Genomic DNA, 20,441 nt, shown 5'->3' on the forward strand with positions numbered 1-20,441 from the left:
TGAGTTCTGACCCCACCCTCAACCCTGCTGTCCCATCTGTGGAAAAATTGTCTTCCATGAAACCAGTCCCTGGTACCAAAATTTGGGGACTACTGTTATAATCCATTTATTTAGATCTTCTTTTTTTTCCCCCCTCAGACTGCTTAAAAATTTTTGGTGTATAGATCTTGAACTTCTTTACTTTTAAATATAATGCTATTTTTCTTGTTTGTTTTTTTTAATGGAATTGTTTTCTTAATTTCATTTTCAGATTTTTTAGCATGTAGAATTTCAATTTTTTATATTGATTGTGTATCCTCTACATTTTCATATTCATTTATCAGTCTATTATTTTTTTGTTTGTTTTTGTTTTCTAGATTAGTTCTAGGAACTTAATTCATGGTCATGCCATAAGACAATAAAATGAGTTTTCTTCTATTTCAATACTGAATGCATTTAATTCCTTTTTTACATTATCTCACTGAGTAGAACCACCACTAAAATACTGAATAGAAGTGGTGAGCTTAATACATCTTTTCTTAGTCTCTTGATTGTAAGGGAAAAGCATTCAGTGCTTAACCTTTAGGTATCATATTTGCTTTACCATTTTTATAGATGCTTCTCATCAAGTTGAAAATTCCTTTCTGTTTCTAGTTTGCTGAGGAATTTTTATCATAATGGGTAAAAAGTTGTTAGATCATTTTTATTCATCTATTTTGGAAATCTTGTAGTTTTTTCCCTTTATTTTATTATGTGGTATATTGCATTATTTTTCTTTCAATTTTAAATCATATTTATATTCCTAGGACAAAATGATTCCTGGGATATGCCCAGTTGCTTATGGTGTATAATCCTATGTATATGTGTCCAGATTCAATTTGCTAATATTTTATTAATGATGTTGCATCTTTTGATGAGAATATGGTGGTTAGTTCTTTTGACTTATGAAGTCTCTATCTTGCTTTGGTATCATTTCAATTCTGGCTTCACAGATTAGGTTAGTAATTTTTACCCTTCCTCTATTTTCTGAAAGAGTTTGTGTGGAAATGGTTCCTTTTTCAGTGTTTGATAAAATTCACCAGTGTTACAATCTGGGCCTAGAATTATATTTATAAAAAGATTTGTTATTACTAATTAATTTTCATTACTACTTATGTGTCTATTCATATTTTCAATATTTTCTTGAGTGAGTTCTGACAAATCATGTAGCTCTTGTAGTTTTTTAATTTGATCTATGTGGTCTCATTTGTTGGCGCAAAGCTATTCATAATATTCTCTTAATACAAGGTTAATTTATGGAGGATCTCTGATGATAAGCCTCTCTCCTTCCTGATTTTGAAAATCTGTGTTTTCTCTATTTTTCCAGATTATTCTAGAATGAAGTTTATATATTATATTGATCTTCAGAAAGAATATGTTCTGAGATTTAGTTCCTTTTCTCTATTTTTTTGTCATCTATTTCACTGATTTCCAATCTGATCTCTATTATTTTCTTTCTTCTGCTCACTCAGAGCCCTATTTTATCATATTTTTATTGTTCTTAAGGTGGAAACTGAGGTTATTAGGTTGAGATCCCTTCTTTTCCAATATAGGCATTTAGTATTATAAATTTCCCACTAAGAACTTGTTGAGCTGTAGTCCACAATTTATGATATGTTGTATTTTCATTGTCATTCAGTTCAAAAATCCTTTCTTAGCTTCCCTTTGATTTCTTCTTTCACTTGTGAGTTATTTGAAAGTGCATTTAGGCTTTTAATGCTTGGGGATTTCCCAGTTACTATTCTGTTATTGATTTCCAATTTAATTCTATTTTTGTCAGAGATAATTCATTTATGACTTGAATCATTTAAAATATATTGAGACTTTTTTTATAGTCCGTAAAAATATAGTCCATCTTGGTAAATTTTTCACATCACCTTAAAAACAATGTGTGTTCTACTATTGCTGGATGAATTAGATTAATTTACATTATAGTATCTTTTGTTTTTTAATTTTTTTCAAGTACAGAGTTTCAGGAAAAAAGGTTATAGTATCTTTTAAGTATTCTGTATGTCTAACATTTCTGTAAGAGTTAAAATCTTTGACTATAATTGTGGAATTTTCCATTATTGCTAGATCTGAAAGATCTACCAGATTTTGCTTTATGTCTTCTGATGATCTGCATTGAGGTGCATAAATCTGATTGGTTAATTGATACCTTAATCATAATGAAATAATCCTTTTCTCCATAGTATTATTTTTTGTTGTTAAATCTTATTTTTTATCAATTAATGACATTCCATTTTTCTTTTGATTAATGTAATCATGACATATCATTTTCTATATTTTAATTTTAATCTATTTTTTCTTTATACATAAAGTGCTTTCATATAGGACTTATATAGTTGGATTTTGCTTGTTTTGATCCAATCTGATCATCTCTGTTATTTAAATTAGGTGTTTTGACCATATACATTTAATGTGAATATTAATATTGATGAATTTAAACATTATTTGATTTTTATTTATCTTAACTGTTCTTTGGTCCATATTTTTTCTTTTTTTTGTCTTCTTTTGGATAAATTAGTTTGTTTTTTTTTTTAGGACAGAGTCTTACTCTGTCATCATGGCTTGAATGCAGTGGCATAATCATAGCTCCCTGTAATCTAAAACTCCAGGGCTCAAGTGAACCTCCTGCCCCAGCTTCCTGAGTAGCTAGGGCTAAAGGTATGCACCACCACACTTGGCTAATTTTTTTCTTTTTAAAATGTTTTTGTAGAGATGAGGTCTTGCTATGTTGCCCAACCTAGTTTCATACTCCTGGCCTCAAGTAATAGTCCTACCTTGGCCTCCCAAAGTGCTGAGATTACAGGCATGAGCCACCATGCCTGGCACAGATAAATTAGGTCATTTTTATATTATATTTTATATCGTTTATTGGTTTATTTACTGTAAATCTTGTGCTATTTTAGTGGTTTCATTATAGTTTGTATTTCTAACTCATTACATTCTATATTCAAGTAACATTAGACAACTCTATATGTGGTTTTAAGAGCCCCGTTACAGTATACTTCCATTCTTCCTTTATACTTTTTTTAAAGGAAAATGGGCTCGTGTTCATAAAATTTGCTTGATTTACAATGAACCTCATGACTTAGAAGCAAGTGGCCTGATAATTATGGTGGAATGTTTCTTTTATGGCACCAGGTTTGTAACAACACCTTGCAGTTTGTATTATTATACAAAATGCTGCATGTTTTTTGAAGTACTAAACAATAGAAATATTCATCCAAAGGCAAAGTACATATGAATGAGAACTGAATTAGTTTCCTAGAGATGTTATAAAAAATTACCACATCCTGGGTGACTTAAACAATAAATATTTATTCTTTCACAATTCTGAAGGCTGGAAGTCCAAAATTAAGATATCAGTAGAGCTACACTTCCCGTAGATGCGCAGGGGAGCCTTTCCTAGCCTCTTCCAGCTTCTAGCACCTCCTGGCCTTCCTAGGCTTCCTTTGCTGGATCACTCTAATCTACACCTTGGTCACTTGCCTCTTTCCCTTCATGTTTCTCTTCTGAGTCTCTTTAAGAACATTTGGCATTGGATTTAGGGCCCATCTCGATAGTTCAGGATGATCTTGAGGATCTTGAGTTTCTTGAATTGATCATATCTTCAAAGACCCTTTTTCTAATTAACGTCACATTTATTTATAGGTTCTGGAGGTTAGACTATGGACATGTATCTTGGGGCTGCCACTATTCAGTCCACTGTAAGAACCAAAAAAATAAAAATGAAAGTATATTACTTCACTTACCCCTTATAGTCCATTTGCAAAATTTCTATTTATCTCTCAAGTTTGTGTTCTGTTAGTTCTTAATTTTTCTGAGGGTCTCAACACTAATTCCATCTAAACAAAGTTGAAGTAACACTGAGTCATTTTTGCTCTTCTTGTCTTTGTAATAGAAAAACAAGAAGGAAGTTATTCCATTTTTGAAGTGATTATCCTGAAAATCAAGAAACAGTAACATTTCTTTTACCTACTGGGTTCAAATTGGAGAACTTCTGATACCCAGGACAATCTATAATATGCTTTTTCACTCTTATATTTTCAGAGGTGATTGTAAAGACTGTAATATCTATAAGAACATTAACAGCTTATAGGTTTCAGAATAAATGTTTGAGTTATTCCATCATATTTTTTTCCATCTTTCCTGAGCTTCTTTCCATATTTTGTGATTATAACATTTCAAATGGGATATGCATTGAGTGAAACTGAACACTCAAAAATACACACACACACACACACACACACACACACACACACACACACACACACACACAAGAGGTACATAACATTTCCAATTTAATTAGCCAAGTTTAAAAAAATCTTATTGAACATGAGGGGACCGTAAGAGCAGAAGTGGCTGCACGTGACACAGTAAAGCAGTTCAGCAGCCAGATGCTGATGGCCTTATCTGAGCAAGGTAAATGTTATAAACTGGAAAGCTTAATTATTGACTTAATACTGCACTTTTATGCTCAAAATTATATTATCTTTCTAGAAGAATTTATAATGATAACCTATGGACTTTCTTTCAAAGAGAATGATGACAAACACTAGGTTCTAAGAAACAACTAGTCATGTTCTTTGCCGGAGGGGGAAAAGACTATTGGTGGTGTGATGTCTCTGACAATCTTTCAGACTCCAGATTTCTCACTTTCTGGAAAGACTAATCCTCATGATGAAGGATACATTAAATTCTGTTCTGTACTACCTTATTTCCTTACTTCGTCTCCTCAGATAGATTAGAAGTGCTGTGTAGCATGGAAAAAGTCTTTCTTTTTTTTCATTGTATGAATTCAATAAATATTAGTATAATTTTTGATGATTTTAGTTTCAAGTGAACTTTCTATACAAAATATATTTTCCCCAAAAAACTCTGAAGTGTAAAAATATTTTGATTTATATCATTAATAGAATTCTGCTTATATATATTACAACTAATAGATTAAATATAAAATGATCTTCACCTTAAATGTTTAGAATGCATTGTTTCTATATAATATAAACTATAAACCATACACATTTCCATTTGTTCCTATGTAGCTCTCTTAATAATGAAAATATTTAAAATTTAAATATTGAAATATTGTTCCATTTCTATAAGAGCACTTTTTTATTTTTTTGATATCTTTACCTTTTAATTATATTTTTGATATTTCACATGTTTTCCTATCTTATGGACTATAAGATTTTATTACAATCATAACTTGGAAGAATTAAAATCACATTAAAGAGTTCTTGAAAACACATGACCTGTAAATTTCAGAGGGTAATTTTAGTGAATCGTCTATTAAATATCAAAACCAAAAACATTCAGTGCTAAAAGATGTCAAAGGACAGATTGTTAAATATCTAGAAAGTTTACTCAGATAGCAATTGAGCTCCTATACAAAAAAACTATATTATGCCATCAGATTTCCTTTTATAAATCCCTGGATTATGTTTGTTCTTGACTTGTTTTGCTATCACAAATAAATATTTAGTATTCCTAGTTAGTACAGAAAAACATATGAAGTATGATTGGAAGTTAAATTTATTTTTATATTCCCAAATAAACATGGAAACAGAAAAAATAACTGCTCCATTATTATCTATTATGCAGATTATAATTTCATAGTTGTTTTCTTACATCACTTACATCAAATCTTCTAATAAAAAATAATAATTCTAACATAGCTCTAACACTGACAGAGTTGACAAAAATATCACTGCCAATGAATTAAATCATGTTGTTTACAATAATTTGCTGACTTTTAATCTGAAGAAAGTACTTTGTGAAACTAATGGTGATGTTAATTCTGCATTTTTATGCTCTGAAATGACAATGATATAATGAAAAATGAATCTCATTTCAGTGGGTATTTTGGATGCAAAGCACAAAATACATTACAAAAGACATCTTGATTGCAGTTTGCCAAAAGGTAAAGTTTTTAGGAAAAGTAAATGTTCTTTCTTATCTATTTATGCATGTGAACCTCCTATATTATTTTTTGGGGGCAGAGGTGGAAGGGAACTTGTGATAGTGATCGGCAAAAAAGAAATAAATATTTATTTTTGATAGCTATAGGAAAATGAATAATGAATCAGATATGCAAAATTTAATTAGAACACTAACAATAAAATGTGCATCTTAATCTTTCAAGATAAATATCATCCTGCAATTTATAGAACATACTGACAATTACAGCATTTGCTCTTGATTCTTTAGTGGCTGGTTTTTAATTTAGTTGATTTCATATCTTTGTGACCCTTGTTATCAATTATTTTGGTTACTTTTAGCATATGTATCACAAGAAAAGCATGAAAAAAAGGAACAACAGATTTAAATTATTTAAGAATGGTTTAATTATTATTATTATTATCCATTTTTTAACAATTCTGTCATTATACTTAGTGACAAAGCAGAGTAAAATGAGATTTGAAGAAAATCGGACAACTGAAAATTAGCATGTTCACAAGAATCAAAGGAAATCAAGACTAGAAATGGTGACAGTCAGATTTTAAAAAGAACTCAAAATAGCAAGATGTTCCAACTGAAATTGTTTCCTCATATTTCTGCCCATCCTTCCAGCAAAAATGTTAGATACTTCCTAGTAGGCTCTTATGGGTTTCTCAGTTGGAGATTTCCAATTACTTCTCAGAATGGATGAATCATTTGGTTGAACTTTAAACTGGGTCCAAAACCTAAAAGTTTCTTAAGAATAAAGTTAAATTCAGATCCTTTATCTTATAAAGATCCTTAACATATATGTCCTTCATTAAAATCTTTATTATTTGATTCATGCAGCAATCTTAAATGCAAAAATGAATGATGTAATTTGATTTCTCAAAAGCTCTGTGTTTTTAAAATTATCTAAGCCTAACATGTAATAATTACATGAACTAATAAAATCACAAATATTTTAAAATTTAGAGTAGGCATGTTACTCCATAGTGAGTTAACTTTTTGTTAAAAATGCACTTTTAATTTAAAGCAATTTTTCTTCATGAGCATGTTTAGTTATTCAGAGTGAAACTAAGAAATTCCCATTGACTACAATATAACACAGGGTCTAATAGAAATTTAAATGATAAAACTTGATTACATTGCATTCTATACACATATAATCATGTTCTATATAAACGAACACTGTTTTATTTCATTTTTTCCTATATGTATGGTTTCTATTTCTTTTACTAGCTGTTTGCAATGTTTAGGACCTATACATTCTTTCTGTGTGCTGAGTCTTAGAGGGATGTGGCTGTCTTCTAACAAATATGATTTTATTAGTTTTCTATTCCTGTGTAACAAATGATTAATAACAACAGCTCATCACATTAAATCAATACACTGTTGTTGTCTTACAGTTTCTGCTGGTCAGGTACAGGGTCTTCTGTACAGGATCAGCCTGAAGTCAAGTCATCAGGCCTGCTGTATTCACATCTGGAGTCACTCTTGGGGGAGAATCTACTTCCAAGTTCATTCAATTTTCTGACAACTCATTTCTTTGTGAATATGTAACTGAGGGCTCCGAAGTTTCGTTGGCTGGTGGCTGGAGGCCATCTTCAGGTCCGAAAGGCAACCTGAAGTGCCAAGCCAAGTGGGCTTCTCAACTGTGTCTGCTTGTCTCCTCAAGCATGTAAGGAGAGTCTTTGACTCCAGAATGATAACATGGCATATTGCGCGACACACTGAGATGGGAGTGACGTCACCTTCACCATGTTCTGTTGGTCATAAGAAAGTCTCATGTTCCACCATACTCAGTAGAAGGAGGTTACACAAAACATACACACCAACAAGTGAGGAGCAATGAGGTTCATCATATGGTTTGTCTGCCACAATATTACTACCTTTAGATTTTTTGTAAATGCATTTTATTTGTTTGAGAAAGGTCCTTATTATTTCTAGTTTAGAGAAAGTTTTCAGTAGGCGTTGAATTTTCTTAAGTGTTTCTCTGTATCTTTTAATGAGCATTTAACTTTTACCTTTTGATGAATGCATGGCATAGATTACAATGATTTATTTTTGGATGTCAAACTCATCTTGTGGGGATAAACTCCATATTATAATTGTATATATTACTGGATTTATTTGCTAATATTTTATTGTGTGTTTTTGGATTAATGCTTATTATTTGCATTTGTTCTTAATTTTATTTCTTTTAACATCATAGTAACCTTTTCATATAAATATAATGTTTTCATAAAACAATTTGAAAAGTATTTCCTCTTACTTTTTCAAAGAGTTGGTGACAATTAATATGGTTTATTTCTTAAATGTCAGAATTTATTGACAAATCTTCATTTTTTTTCATAATAATGTTGCTTTTTACTAATTCTTCTTGTCTGATGTAAACAAAGTCTCAAGCTTTCTTTTCATGAGAATTTTTATGGTATGTTTATATTTCTTCTGTTCATTTTTAACCATCTTTTTAATTTTTATTTAATGTGGATTTCTATGATATTAGGCAGCATAGGATGTGGCCTTGTTTCTTTAATCCTTCAATGGGAGTCATTAGACTGCTTACTTTTAATATAATTTGCTGCTGTGTATGGAATTAAATCCATCTTGCTCTTGTTATTTTATTTTCCTGTACGTTCTTGTTTCTTCTCCCTTAATCCTTTGCCTGTCTTCATTTACATTAGTTGAATTTTTTTATCTTCAGTCTTATTTTATTGTTTTTACCTACATCCTATTTTATTTAGACATTGTACTAAGATTTACAGTACACATTTAACTTATCACAATTTGCCTTCTAATAGTATTATATCATTTTATTGCAATAATATATTCCTATTTTCTCTCTCCAATTTTGTGTAATGGTAGTCAGTCAAACAATGTTACCTATATAGATGTTATAAGACAACATATTTTTTGTATAGACTCATTTTTTCAATTATTGAAAATATGGGAAAAAACTTATATTTACCTTCAGTGTCCTTCAATTCTTTGTGTATATCCAAGTATCCATCTGGTAACATACTTCATATGCCTGAAAACCCTTTTTCTTTTTTAAAAATATTTCTTGTAGGGCAGGTCTACTGACAATTCTCTCATCTTTTTTATTTTATTTGAAAAAGTATTTTACCTAAATTTTTGAAATAGTTTCTTTGGCTATAGGATTCTGAGTTGCCAGTTTGTGTGTTTGTTTTAATATGTTAAAGATATTGCTGCATTCTCTTTTGACTATTATTATTTATGATAAAAATTCTGTTGTGATTGTTATTATTTTTCCTTGATTAATTTCAAGATATTTTCTACCTTTTTTTTCCTTGATTTTCATCAGTTTGACTATGATGGGCCTAAATGTATTATGTCTTTGTATTTACTGTTTTTTTAGCTTTTCTCAGTTTTATGAATCTGTGGTTTGTAATCATTCAGTAATTTGGGAAAATAAAAAGCCATTCTTTTTTTCAAATACAACTTCTGCCCTGTTCTTTCTCTATTTTCCTTCTGAGATTCCAATTACATGTGCATTATAGTATGTATTACTTCTTAAGGCTCTTGTGTCCTTCATTATATATTTCTAACTGATTTTCTCTTTTCTGTGTTCATTTTGACCATTTCTATTAACTTATAATTAAATTATATCATTTTTTCCTATACCTGGTCTGGTCAAAACTCATTGAAAAGTTCTTCACCTTTGATATCATATATGTTATTTTTAGCATTTATGTTTCGCTCTGTTATAGTTTCCATCTTTTCTCTCAGGGCCTGGTGACCTTTGGGAATTTAGTTCACCTAGGTGCCTTGCAACCTCGGCTCTATGAAGAGGCTAAGAAAAATTATGATTTTATAGATTATCAGGGTTTTTTTGTCATTAGAGTTTGGACAATGTTTTCTTGAAAGTTTCTACATCTTAATCAAAAACAAATGTTTTAAAGTTAGGTTTTAATCTTTGTTAAGTCAGATCTAGTGCAGTTCACCTGTATGAGGACTCAGCTGAATGCCAGAAAGGTCAGCAATGTCACTTCATGCTGGCTCTGAAAATTGAACAACTCCCAGAATTTTGTAACTTCTGTATCTGTTCAGCTCACAGCTCTCCTGTGCCATTTCTCATTCAGAACTTGCAAAGTCTTGTCTTGTGCATGACAGGTTATTATTTGGACAAATGATAAAAGAAATATCTATATAGATTTCTGGACCTCCTCTTTAGTACTCTGCCTGACTCAGCCTATCAACCTCAGCATCCCCAAATCTGATCTCTGCTTCGTCATCTCAGGGGGAACATCATGATATTCTTGACCTTCAACTTCCTGCATTGCAACATGGTAAGGTGTATAGGAGGAAAGCTGAACAACTGTGTTTCATCTTGTACTTTTTCTGTCCCACAGAATTCATAGTTCTTTGTTTCCTATTGTGTTATCCCACATGAAAGCAGTTGTTTTTATATATTTATCAATGTTTTAATTATTTATGGCTGGTGGGATAGTCGAAAAGGTTAGTCCATTATGACCTCAAGCTGACATCAACTTTTATTTTCATCATAATATTATAAAGAACTTTAATAATTAAACAGAATATGGTACAGATATATAAAGATGTTACATAGGTTATTCCTTTTTGTTCCTTATTCTGTGATATTTGCCACTGTAAAATCTATTTTAAACAAAACAAATATGTACCATTTTGACCCTCTCTATCTACCCAATGTTTTCTTCTGTCCACTTATTCTGGAAAACCTAATAAAACAAAATCATAGAAACCAGCTACTTGCTAGAGAACACAAGAATTTATATCTTAAGAGGACTTAGCAATAATACTGCAAAACTCCTTATTTTATAGATATTTACACCTTAAAAACTAGTGATGTTCTTAAAAGAAAATTGCTAATGGTTTCTGCTGTCAGATTCAGTTTTAGGTTAATGGACTTTAGTTGTACAGTCTGTTGAGTTCTCTTCCCATTCCATCCCCCAAATTTAAAATGTAATTTTACACAAGTCAAAACAAGAAAAATTACAGTAATTAAGAAAAAAATTCTAAAAACTAATTTTTGGACTTCAAATATCTTTGATTCATTTGGATTTACAGAAAAAAATTTAAAAGAAGATCCAGTTGATTAAATACTTGGTAATTATATTTTTATATTATGATAGTTTAATTAAAAGTAGCAAGTTTAATATAAACCAAATGATCATTATATGCACAAATAATGTTAATTTACCACATTATATCACAAATTTCTTAAGCTTGATTTTTTTCATTTGTGTCAAAATTTCAAGCATATGAAATTGTTTTAAATATGAAATTTTGTGTCAAACTATTCAAAAACACATGAATAATTTACAACGTATTTAATTTTGCATGAAGCAGGAGGAGCATAGTACATTAAATAAATGACAGAATGTTTGGTTAAAACAAGTTAAGGCCAGGAACATGGAAAGAATTCTGTGATAGCCTCTACAACTAAATTTGCAATTACTGGCTAACTCTTAAAACATATTTATCATTCCACAATTATGTATTAGGTCATTACTCAATGCAGGGCTTTGGATTTACAGAAGGAAAGAAATTGCTCTTATTGTGTTTATACTCTAATCAGAGAACAGACAACTTGACCATTTCTTACACCAACTTGTAGTGAGTGTTATAAGATACTTATTGGTACAAAATTAGTACTTAATATGGAGGAATAAAGCTATATATAGGCCAGGAAAGAACTCCTTGATAGAATGTGGTTTAAGTTGAGAACTGAAAGGCATACATGATTTGTTCCCAAAAAGAAAACTTATCCTAGACAGGATAAAGCATGTTCTACAAAAATGGAATCGAATGTGTGAAGACAAGGAGTTGAAGAGAGAAGTTTGATATTCTGTTCAACAAATGATTATTGAGTATATAATATATAAGAGACTGTGGGAGTTGATAATAATATACAGAATGCAAAAATGCTGATTTCAGATGATATTAATAAAGGCTGAAATAGAAACCAAATAATTTTAATATATAGCAAAGATTTCAATTCCCTCATCTTTCCACTATGTGTATGATAACCATACTATTGATCTTAATATAGGGAGCCTTGTGTCCTTTAAGCCTTAAAGAGAGGTGAAGTCTCTTCATTTAGATGAGTGATCATGAAAAGGTAAGGCTTTCCTTTAGATCAAACATTCATCAAAAAAAGCTCAATTTAGTACATAAGATGAACGTAAATCATTCTCTGGGAGATGACTTTATGTGTGTCAGGAAATCAGCATTTAGATCCTGTAAAAATAAAAAGTTTGGCATTCATAGACTGTGTCAGATTTACCAAGTTAATATTGCCCTGGGAGTCCTTTTAAGAGAGAACCAGCTGGACTCCCTGAGAATAAATATCCCAGTGTTTTGTCATTTACACGATGTTTGTTGCCAAAACTTACATAATGTTTTTATCCATGGCAAAGCGGCCTGTGGAAATATCAATGTAAAATTATATCTGACAATTGTAGGCTAAGCAGCTGAAGATCAGTAGTCTTGTATAATACTAATAAGTCATAATGTTGCCTTAGGAATTTGTCAAGAAAAATATTCCAAGTGATATTAAAATTTTATCTTCATTATTGACAATATACATTTTCTTGATAAATGTCTTTTCATTGAAGGCAATAGGTTATTAACTATTTTTACCACCCAGAATGTTTTCCCAGGATTTCATACATTCAATTTAACTAGAATAAAATCTACTTCTTACAAGTTCTTTTCACATATTATTCTCTGAATAATAGAATCATTAATCAAATGTTCTTATTTCAATAATTTCTAAGTATTCTCCAAATTATATGGAATTCATGATTACAGGTTTTCAAAGATATACACAGATATCTGATTACATATATAGAATTCAGAAACTATCCTTTTGAATTTGAAATTTTTGATCCTTTATTTGAGAAATGAAAGCCTGAGAAGCAAAAAGAGGAGAAAGATTTCTATTGCTGATTCAGAATGTTCTTTTCCCCATTAGTCTTCAACTTAGAATCACTAACTTCTTAAAAATGGCCATGTGTACTAAATGCAAGTATTGTCATCAACATTGTCCCTGGTTATAGTACTCTACTTCCCAATTCCTAAAGAATTTTATATTTCAGTTATTTCAAAAAAAGAACTGGCAAAATATTACATGATTCTCCCCATCTTGTTTCTCCTATTGATAAATTTATGAGAACTTCAAAATCTATAAGCAAAGAATAATCTAACATCAAATAGAATGTGTTATATATTTGGCTGTGTGGATGGCAGTGTAATCAACAAACATTACAGATAACTTTATAACATTCATGTCAGATAAGGAAGGTCAGAAATAATGCATAGGACATTTAAAATGAGTCAAATTTTCCACACATTCAGTTTATGTAAAAAGAAGACATGGATAATAAGTTTATGATTATAAGACTTTGAACTGAGTAAAAATGTTTAGGTTCTGGATTCCTTGTACAATATTACCTAAGTATGCTGGACTAAAAGCTTATAAAACTTATTAAACTATTTAAAATTTTCAAATAAAACTGTTTATCTAGCATTAAATATGTTTTGAAATGAATAAATAAGAAAATTGCATCCATCATCCATTTGGGCAAAAAAATAGAATGCCCAAATGTAGTGGGAAAATACTGTTCAAAATTCTTTCTTGGACTTCCAGTTCAAATTGAAGATTTGATTAGGACAATACCCTCCTCCTGAAATGTCACTTGCATGGCAGCAGGACTTTGTTTTGCTCACCTCTGTATCCCTAATACGTATGACAGTGACAGGAATGAAGCAGGTGCCCAGTATACATTCATTGAATCAGTTATTGATTATAGGGATGAATATTATCTTCCCAAATTTTCAATTATTATGCTAATAAGGAGGGAAATGTACAAAACTATCTTATCATCAATAAAAACTGGTATGTTGTAGTTAATCAGTTATTTCTTTATATGAGTCCCTATCCTATATCATACTCAGTGCAGAGGAGAGGAAGAGTTCTTATTATTTTACAAGTTTCTGAGACCATAACCAAACCTGCATATGCTTCTTAGTATAGTGTGTCTGTACTGGATGCTGTCAGTTTAGGTATAATTCTTTGCTCATTTTTCTATTAGTCTCTGGTTGGTTTCCATTACTCTTATAACTTTTGTTAGCATTCTACACCAATACTAGCCTCAAGAGAGGAGAAGAATGAATGTGTCTTTTCATTTTTTTCCATTCTATTAATCACTCAAAGAAATAGAAATGTAGGATTATAAATATAGCTTTATTTTATGAAACAGTTTGTACAGAATTGGTAAAAATTTATTCCATTTGACAGAATTCACTAGTGGTAGGAAAACTACAGGCCTAGAGACTTATTAGATTATTAAACCAGTTTAATAGGTATAAGAATACTTTAAAAATTATTCTTGTAAGTATATTTTCTGATTTTTATTTATGATGTTTGTGCTTTAGGGTTATTTAAAAGTATACTTTCCAGTGGGAGTAGCATTAGCAAGATGACAGAATAAGAAGCCCTGAACCTTTCTTCCCCCTAACTAATATACAGACTCAACAATATTAATGGATGGATTCCCCTTGCGTGAAATACAGAAATGAGCTAAGATGCTCCTGCATCCCCAGTTGGCAATAAACCATTCACATTAAAGCAACTAAGAAAATTTGGGATACTTTTTTGCCATGATCCCTATGCCTAGCACAGCACCATATAATTAGGACAACCATCTCTCCCCCAGCTCTCAACTTCTCTCTGAGGATGGAAAGAGGTATATTATATATCTAACATCCCAGTTTTTTCAGGGGCTATGCAGAGAACTGGCTTCTCCTTAGCCTGTTTCATAAAGCACATGGGATAAGGGATATGGAACACTCGAGCCACCCAGGGCCAGTGAGTACACAGTGATTTCAGCTGGCAGTTCCCATAGCCACTCTCCGGTTAAATAACAAGCAGATGAACAAAAAACCTCAGACCCACCTCCCCTTAGGGAGGGGTACATTGAACACCGTATGTTCAGTGTCCCAACTTTTCCAGGGACTACCGAGAAGACTGGCTTTCTCTAGCCTGTCAACATACTATCCATGTCTCAGTACAGCACAAGCTGAGGAAAACTTCCAGCTCCCAACTTCTACCTAGAGAATGAAATAAGTCCGTGTATTTAATGACCCAACTTGTCTGAAGGTTGCCAGAGAAATTGGCTGTCTCAGTTCTGATGGGAACCATCCTACTCTAGATACCAGAGGCTGCTAAAAACAAAGAAAGTGGATTGGGATAGCCTGAAGATTTGAGAATCTATGGCCTGGCTTATTTGTGAGGGTCTTTTCCACCACAGAGCCACTGTGTGAAGACTTGGAGAGGTGGTTATTTTCATTTTTTTTTAATTTTTATTGATACATAATAATTGTACATATTCATGGCTATTTTCTTTAGTATGCCGATATCAACACAAAAAGTTAAAAAATAAAAAGAAGAAAGATAAAAAAAAATTCAAACAAAATAACAAGATAAACATCCAGAAAATGATCCTAATAAAATGGAGGTATATGATTTACCTGACAGCGATTCAAAATAACCATCATGAAGATGCTTGCCAAGGTCAAGAGAACAATACATGAACAAAGTGAGAATTCCAGCAAATAGAAAACCTTAAATGGTAGTACCAAACAGAATTTATGGAACTGGGCCGGGCGCGGTGGCTCACGCCTGTAATCCTAGCACTCTGGGAGGCCGAGGCAGGTGGATCGCTCAAGGTCAGGAGTTCGAGAGCCTGAGCAAGAGTGAGACCCCGTCTCTACTAAAAATAGAAATAAATTATCTGGACAACTAAAAATATATATAGAAAAAAATATTAGCCGGGCGTGGTGGCGCATGCCTGTAGTCCCAACTACTCGGGAGGCTGAGGCAGTAGGATCGCTTAAGCCCAGGAATTTGAGGTTCCTGTGAGCTAGGTTGATGCCACGGCACTCACTCTAGCCAGGGCAACAAAGCGACACTCTGTCTCAAAAAAAAAAAAAAGAATTTATGGAACTGAAGAATACAATAACTGAACTGAATATTTCACTAGAGGTCAACAGCAGACTAGATCAAGCATAAGAAAAAAATCAGAAAACTAAAAGACAAGTCATTGGAAATTAGAGTAACAAAAAGAAAAATGAATGAAAAACAGTAAAGAAAACCTAAAGGCCTAATGGATACCATCAAGTTGACTGATATTTACATTATGAAAGTCTCAGAAGAAAAAGAAAAAAAAAGACAGGAATAGAAAATTTATTCAAAGAAAGAATAGAGTAAAACTTTCCAAATCTGAGAAGGGAAATAGACATCCATATTCAGGAAGCCCACAGTTCCTAAAAAAAAACTTGTTTTTTTCAAAATGGAGAGATAAAGACTCTCTCAGACAAACAAAAACTGAGGGAGTACATCACCACTAGACTACATATTATGAAAAATGCTAAAGAGAGTCCTTCAAGGTGAAGAGATGCTACATAGCAATACAATAGCTTAAGAAAACCTAAAACTCATTGATAAAGATAAATACACAGACAAATAATACAGAAAACTGTCCCATTATCAAAGTGGTGGCTAAATCATTTGTATTCTGACATAAAATTTAAAAGACTAATGTATAAAAAAGTAACTAAAATATGTTAATGGATACATAGTGTAAATCGATATAAATTGTTACATCAATAACAAAGTATATGGGAGAAGAAGTAAACGTATATATTTTTGTATCCAACTGAACTTCATTTATCAGTTTAAAATAGATTATTACAATTATAAGATATTTTAAATAATCCCTATGGTAACTACAAAGAAGATACTTACAGATATTGTGTACATTCACAAAAACCAGAAACTACATCAATACAAAAGGTCAATGACATACAAAGGAAAACAATATGAGAGGAAAAGAGGGAACAAAAGAACTACCAAACAGAAAACAATTAACTAAATGGCAAGAATAAATCCTTCCTTATCATTAATTACTTCATATGTAAACACATTAAACTCCCAAATCAAATGACATAGAGTGGCTGAACGGATAAAATAAACAGGATTCAACTGTATATTGTCTATAAGAAATTCACTTTCAGTTTAAGGAAACTCATAGCTTAAGGGGTGGAAAAAGTTATTTCATGCAAATGACAACCAAAAGCAAGCAAAAGTGGTACACTTAGACAAAGTAGATTTTATCAAGAAAAAAAAAAAAAACCTATTTCAAAAGTCAAAGGAGAACATTATATAAACTTATTAATCACTTAAAAAGGAATGTATAAAAATTCTAAAAATATATTCACTCAATATCAGAGCACCTGAATAAATAAAGCAAACATTGACAGAACTGAAGGGAGAAGTAGATAATAGTACAATGATAGTAGAGACATCAATACCCACTTTCAATAATAGATCAACCAGACAGAAAATTTTTTAAAAGTGGACTTGAACAACACTATAGACAAAAATGGACTTAAGAGATATTTATGGAACATTCCACTCAACAGCGGCACAATATACATTCTTCTCAAGTGTACTCAGAACATTCTCTAGGATAGACCACATATTAGGACACAAAACAAGCCATAACAAATTCAAGAAGATTAAAATCGTACTGAGTAACTTTTCTGACCACAATAGAATGAAACTGGAAAATAACAGCAGAAGAAAAACTAGAAAGTTATCAAAAGTGGAAATTAAATAACATGCTTTGGAAAATTGAATAAGTCAATGAAGAAATCAAAAAGGAAATTAGAGAATCTCTTTAACAAATGAAAATGAAAATAAAACACATAAAAACCATGGGATGCAGCAAAAACATTATTATAAGAGAAGTTTATGGTAATAAATGCCTATATTAAAAAAGAAGAAAGATCTCAAATGATCTAACACTATATCTCAAAGAACTAGAGAAAAAGAACAAACCAAGACCAAAATTAGCAGAAGGAAGGAAATAAAGATTAGTAGAGAAGAAAATGAAACACATAATGGAAAACAATAGAAAAAAATTCAGCAAACATAAGATTTTTTTTCTATGAATGTTAACAAAACTGACAAACCTTTAGCGAGACTACTTAAGAGAAAAAAGAGAGAAGACTCAAATAAATAAAATGACAAATGAAAGATAAGACATTACAACTAATGTCAGAAAAATAAAAAATCATAAGAAATTACTTTGAATAATTATGCACCGACAAACCAAATAATCTAGATAATATGAATAAACTTCTAGAAACATATAACCTACAAAACTTAATTATAAAGAAATAGAAAATCTGAACAGACTTATAACTACTAAAGAAATTGAATCGGTGATCAAAAACCTCCCAACAAGAAAATTCCAGGACCAGGCTTCAATTGTGAATTCTATCTTACCAAACACTTAGAGAAGAATTAATGCCAATCCTTTTCAAACTGTTCTAAAAAAAAAAAAAACTGGAGAAGGAGAGAATATGTCCCAACTCACTTTATGAAGCCAAGGTTACCAAAGCCAGATGAAGACACCAAAAGAAGTCTGTAAACCAATATCCCTAATTAATGTGCATGCAAAGAATGCTCAACATAATACTAGCAAACCTAATCCAACCAGTGCATTAAAAAGATAATACAACATGACTAAGTGGGATTTATCCCTGGGATGCAAGGGTGGTTCAACATTCACAAATCTATTTAAGTAATCCATCACAATAACAGACTGAAGGGGAAAAATAACATGTTCATCTCAATAGATGCAGAAAAAGAATTTGAAAAAATTCAGCTGGCACATATTTATGATTAAAAAATCTCAACAAACTGGGTATAAAAGAAATTTACCTCTACATACTAAAGGTTATTTATGGCAAGCCCACTGATAATATCATACTCAAAGGTAAGAAACCAAAAGCTTTTTCTCCAAGATTAGGAATAAGGCAATGATACCCACTGTTGCCACTTTTATTCAACACGTAGTACTAGAAGCCATAGCTGGAGGAAGTGGGCAAGAAAAAGAAATATAGGTTATCTAAATTGGAAAGGAAGAAGGAACATTATCTCTATTTGCAGATTACATGATCTTGTGTGTTGGAAACCCTAAAGACTCCAGAGTGGGTGGGGAGAGGGGATGGGTGTATGCCTACATGATGAGTGTGTTGCGCACCGTCTGGGGAATGACCATGTTTGAAGGTGCTGACTCGGGGAGGTGAGGGGTGGGGGGAGGGGATGGAGGTATGACTACATGGTGAGTGCCAGGCACACTGTCTGGGGAATGGACACGCTTGAGGCTCTGACTCAGGGGGATGGGTGGGACATGTACAATATATATAACCTGAGCTTTTGTACCCCCATAATAAGCTGAAATTTAAAAAAAAAAAAGAAAAAAAAAGTTATTCGAACCAATACACAAATTCAGTAAAGTGACAAGATACAAAACAACATAGAAAAATCAGTTGCATTTCTATACACAAACAACATATTATACAAAAAGAAATTAAGAAAACATTCCCATTTACAATAGAATCAAAAAGAATAAAATAGCTAGGAATAAACTTAGCTAAGGAGTTAAAAGACTTGTACATGGAAAACTGCAAAATATTGAATAAAGAAATTAAGGATGATACAAACAAATAGAAACATGTCCATGTTCATTGACTAGAAGACTTAGCTTTTTATAATGTTCATACTACCCAAAGTTATCTACACATTCAATGTAATTCCTATCAAAATTCCAGTGAAATTTTTTACATAAATAGAAAAAATTTCTAAAATTTATGTGGCAACACAAAAGACCCCAGAAAGACAAAAGAATATTAAAAAAAAAAATTAGAAGCAGCACACATCTTTATTTCAAATTATATTACAAAACTATATTAATCAAAATGGTATGGTACTGGCATAAATACACACATATGTAACAATGGAATTGAATTAAGAACCCAGAAGTAAACCCACATACATGGTCAGCTGATCTTCAACAGGGGTGCCACAAATATACCAAGGGGTAAATAAAGTCTCTTCAACAAATGGTATTAAGAAAACTAGATATTAATATGCAAATTAATGAATTTGGACTCATATCCATACAAAAAATCAACTCAAAATGGATGAAAGTCTTAAAAGTAAGATTTGACACTGTAAAACTTCTAGAAGAAAACACAGGGGAAAATGTTTGTGACATTAGTCTAATAATGATTTTGTGGATACAAAACAAAAGTTCAGGCAACAAAAGCAAAGATAGACAGTGGGATCAAATCAAACAGAAAAACTTCTGCACACCAAGGAAACAATCAACAGAGTGAAAGGCAACCTACAGAATGGGAGAAAATATTTTCAAATGATTAGATAAGGGATTAATTTATAAAATGTTTAAGAAATTTCTACAACTCAATAAAAAAAGCAAATCAAAAATAAATCACAAAAACTCCTGCAAACATAATTTAAAAATGGGCTCAATCAGAAATGAAAAAAGAGACATTAAAACTAATACCAGAGAAATACAAAATATCATCCGTGACTA

Source organism: Lemur catta, chromosome 4, assembly GCF_020740605.2.
Source record: "Lemur catta isolate mLemCat1 chromosome 4, mLemCat1.pri, whole genome shotgun sequence".
Taxonomy (NCBI): Eukaryota; Metazoa; Chordata; class Mammalia; order Primates; family Lemuridae; genus Lemur; species Lemur catta.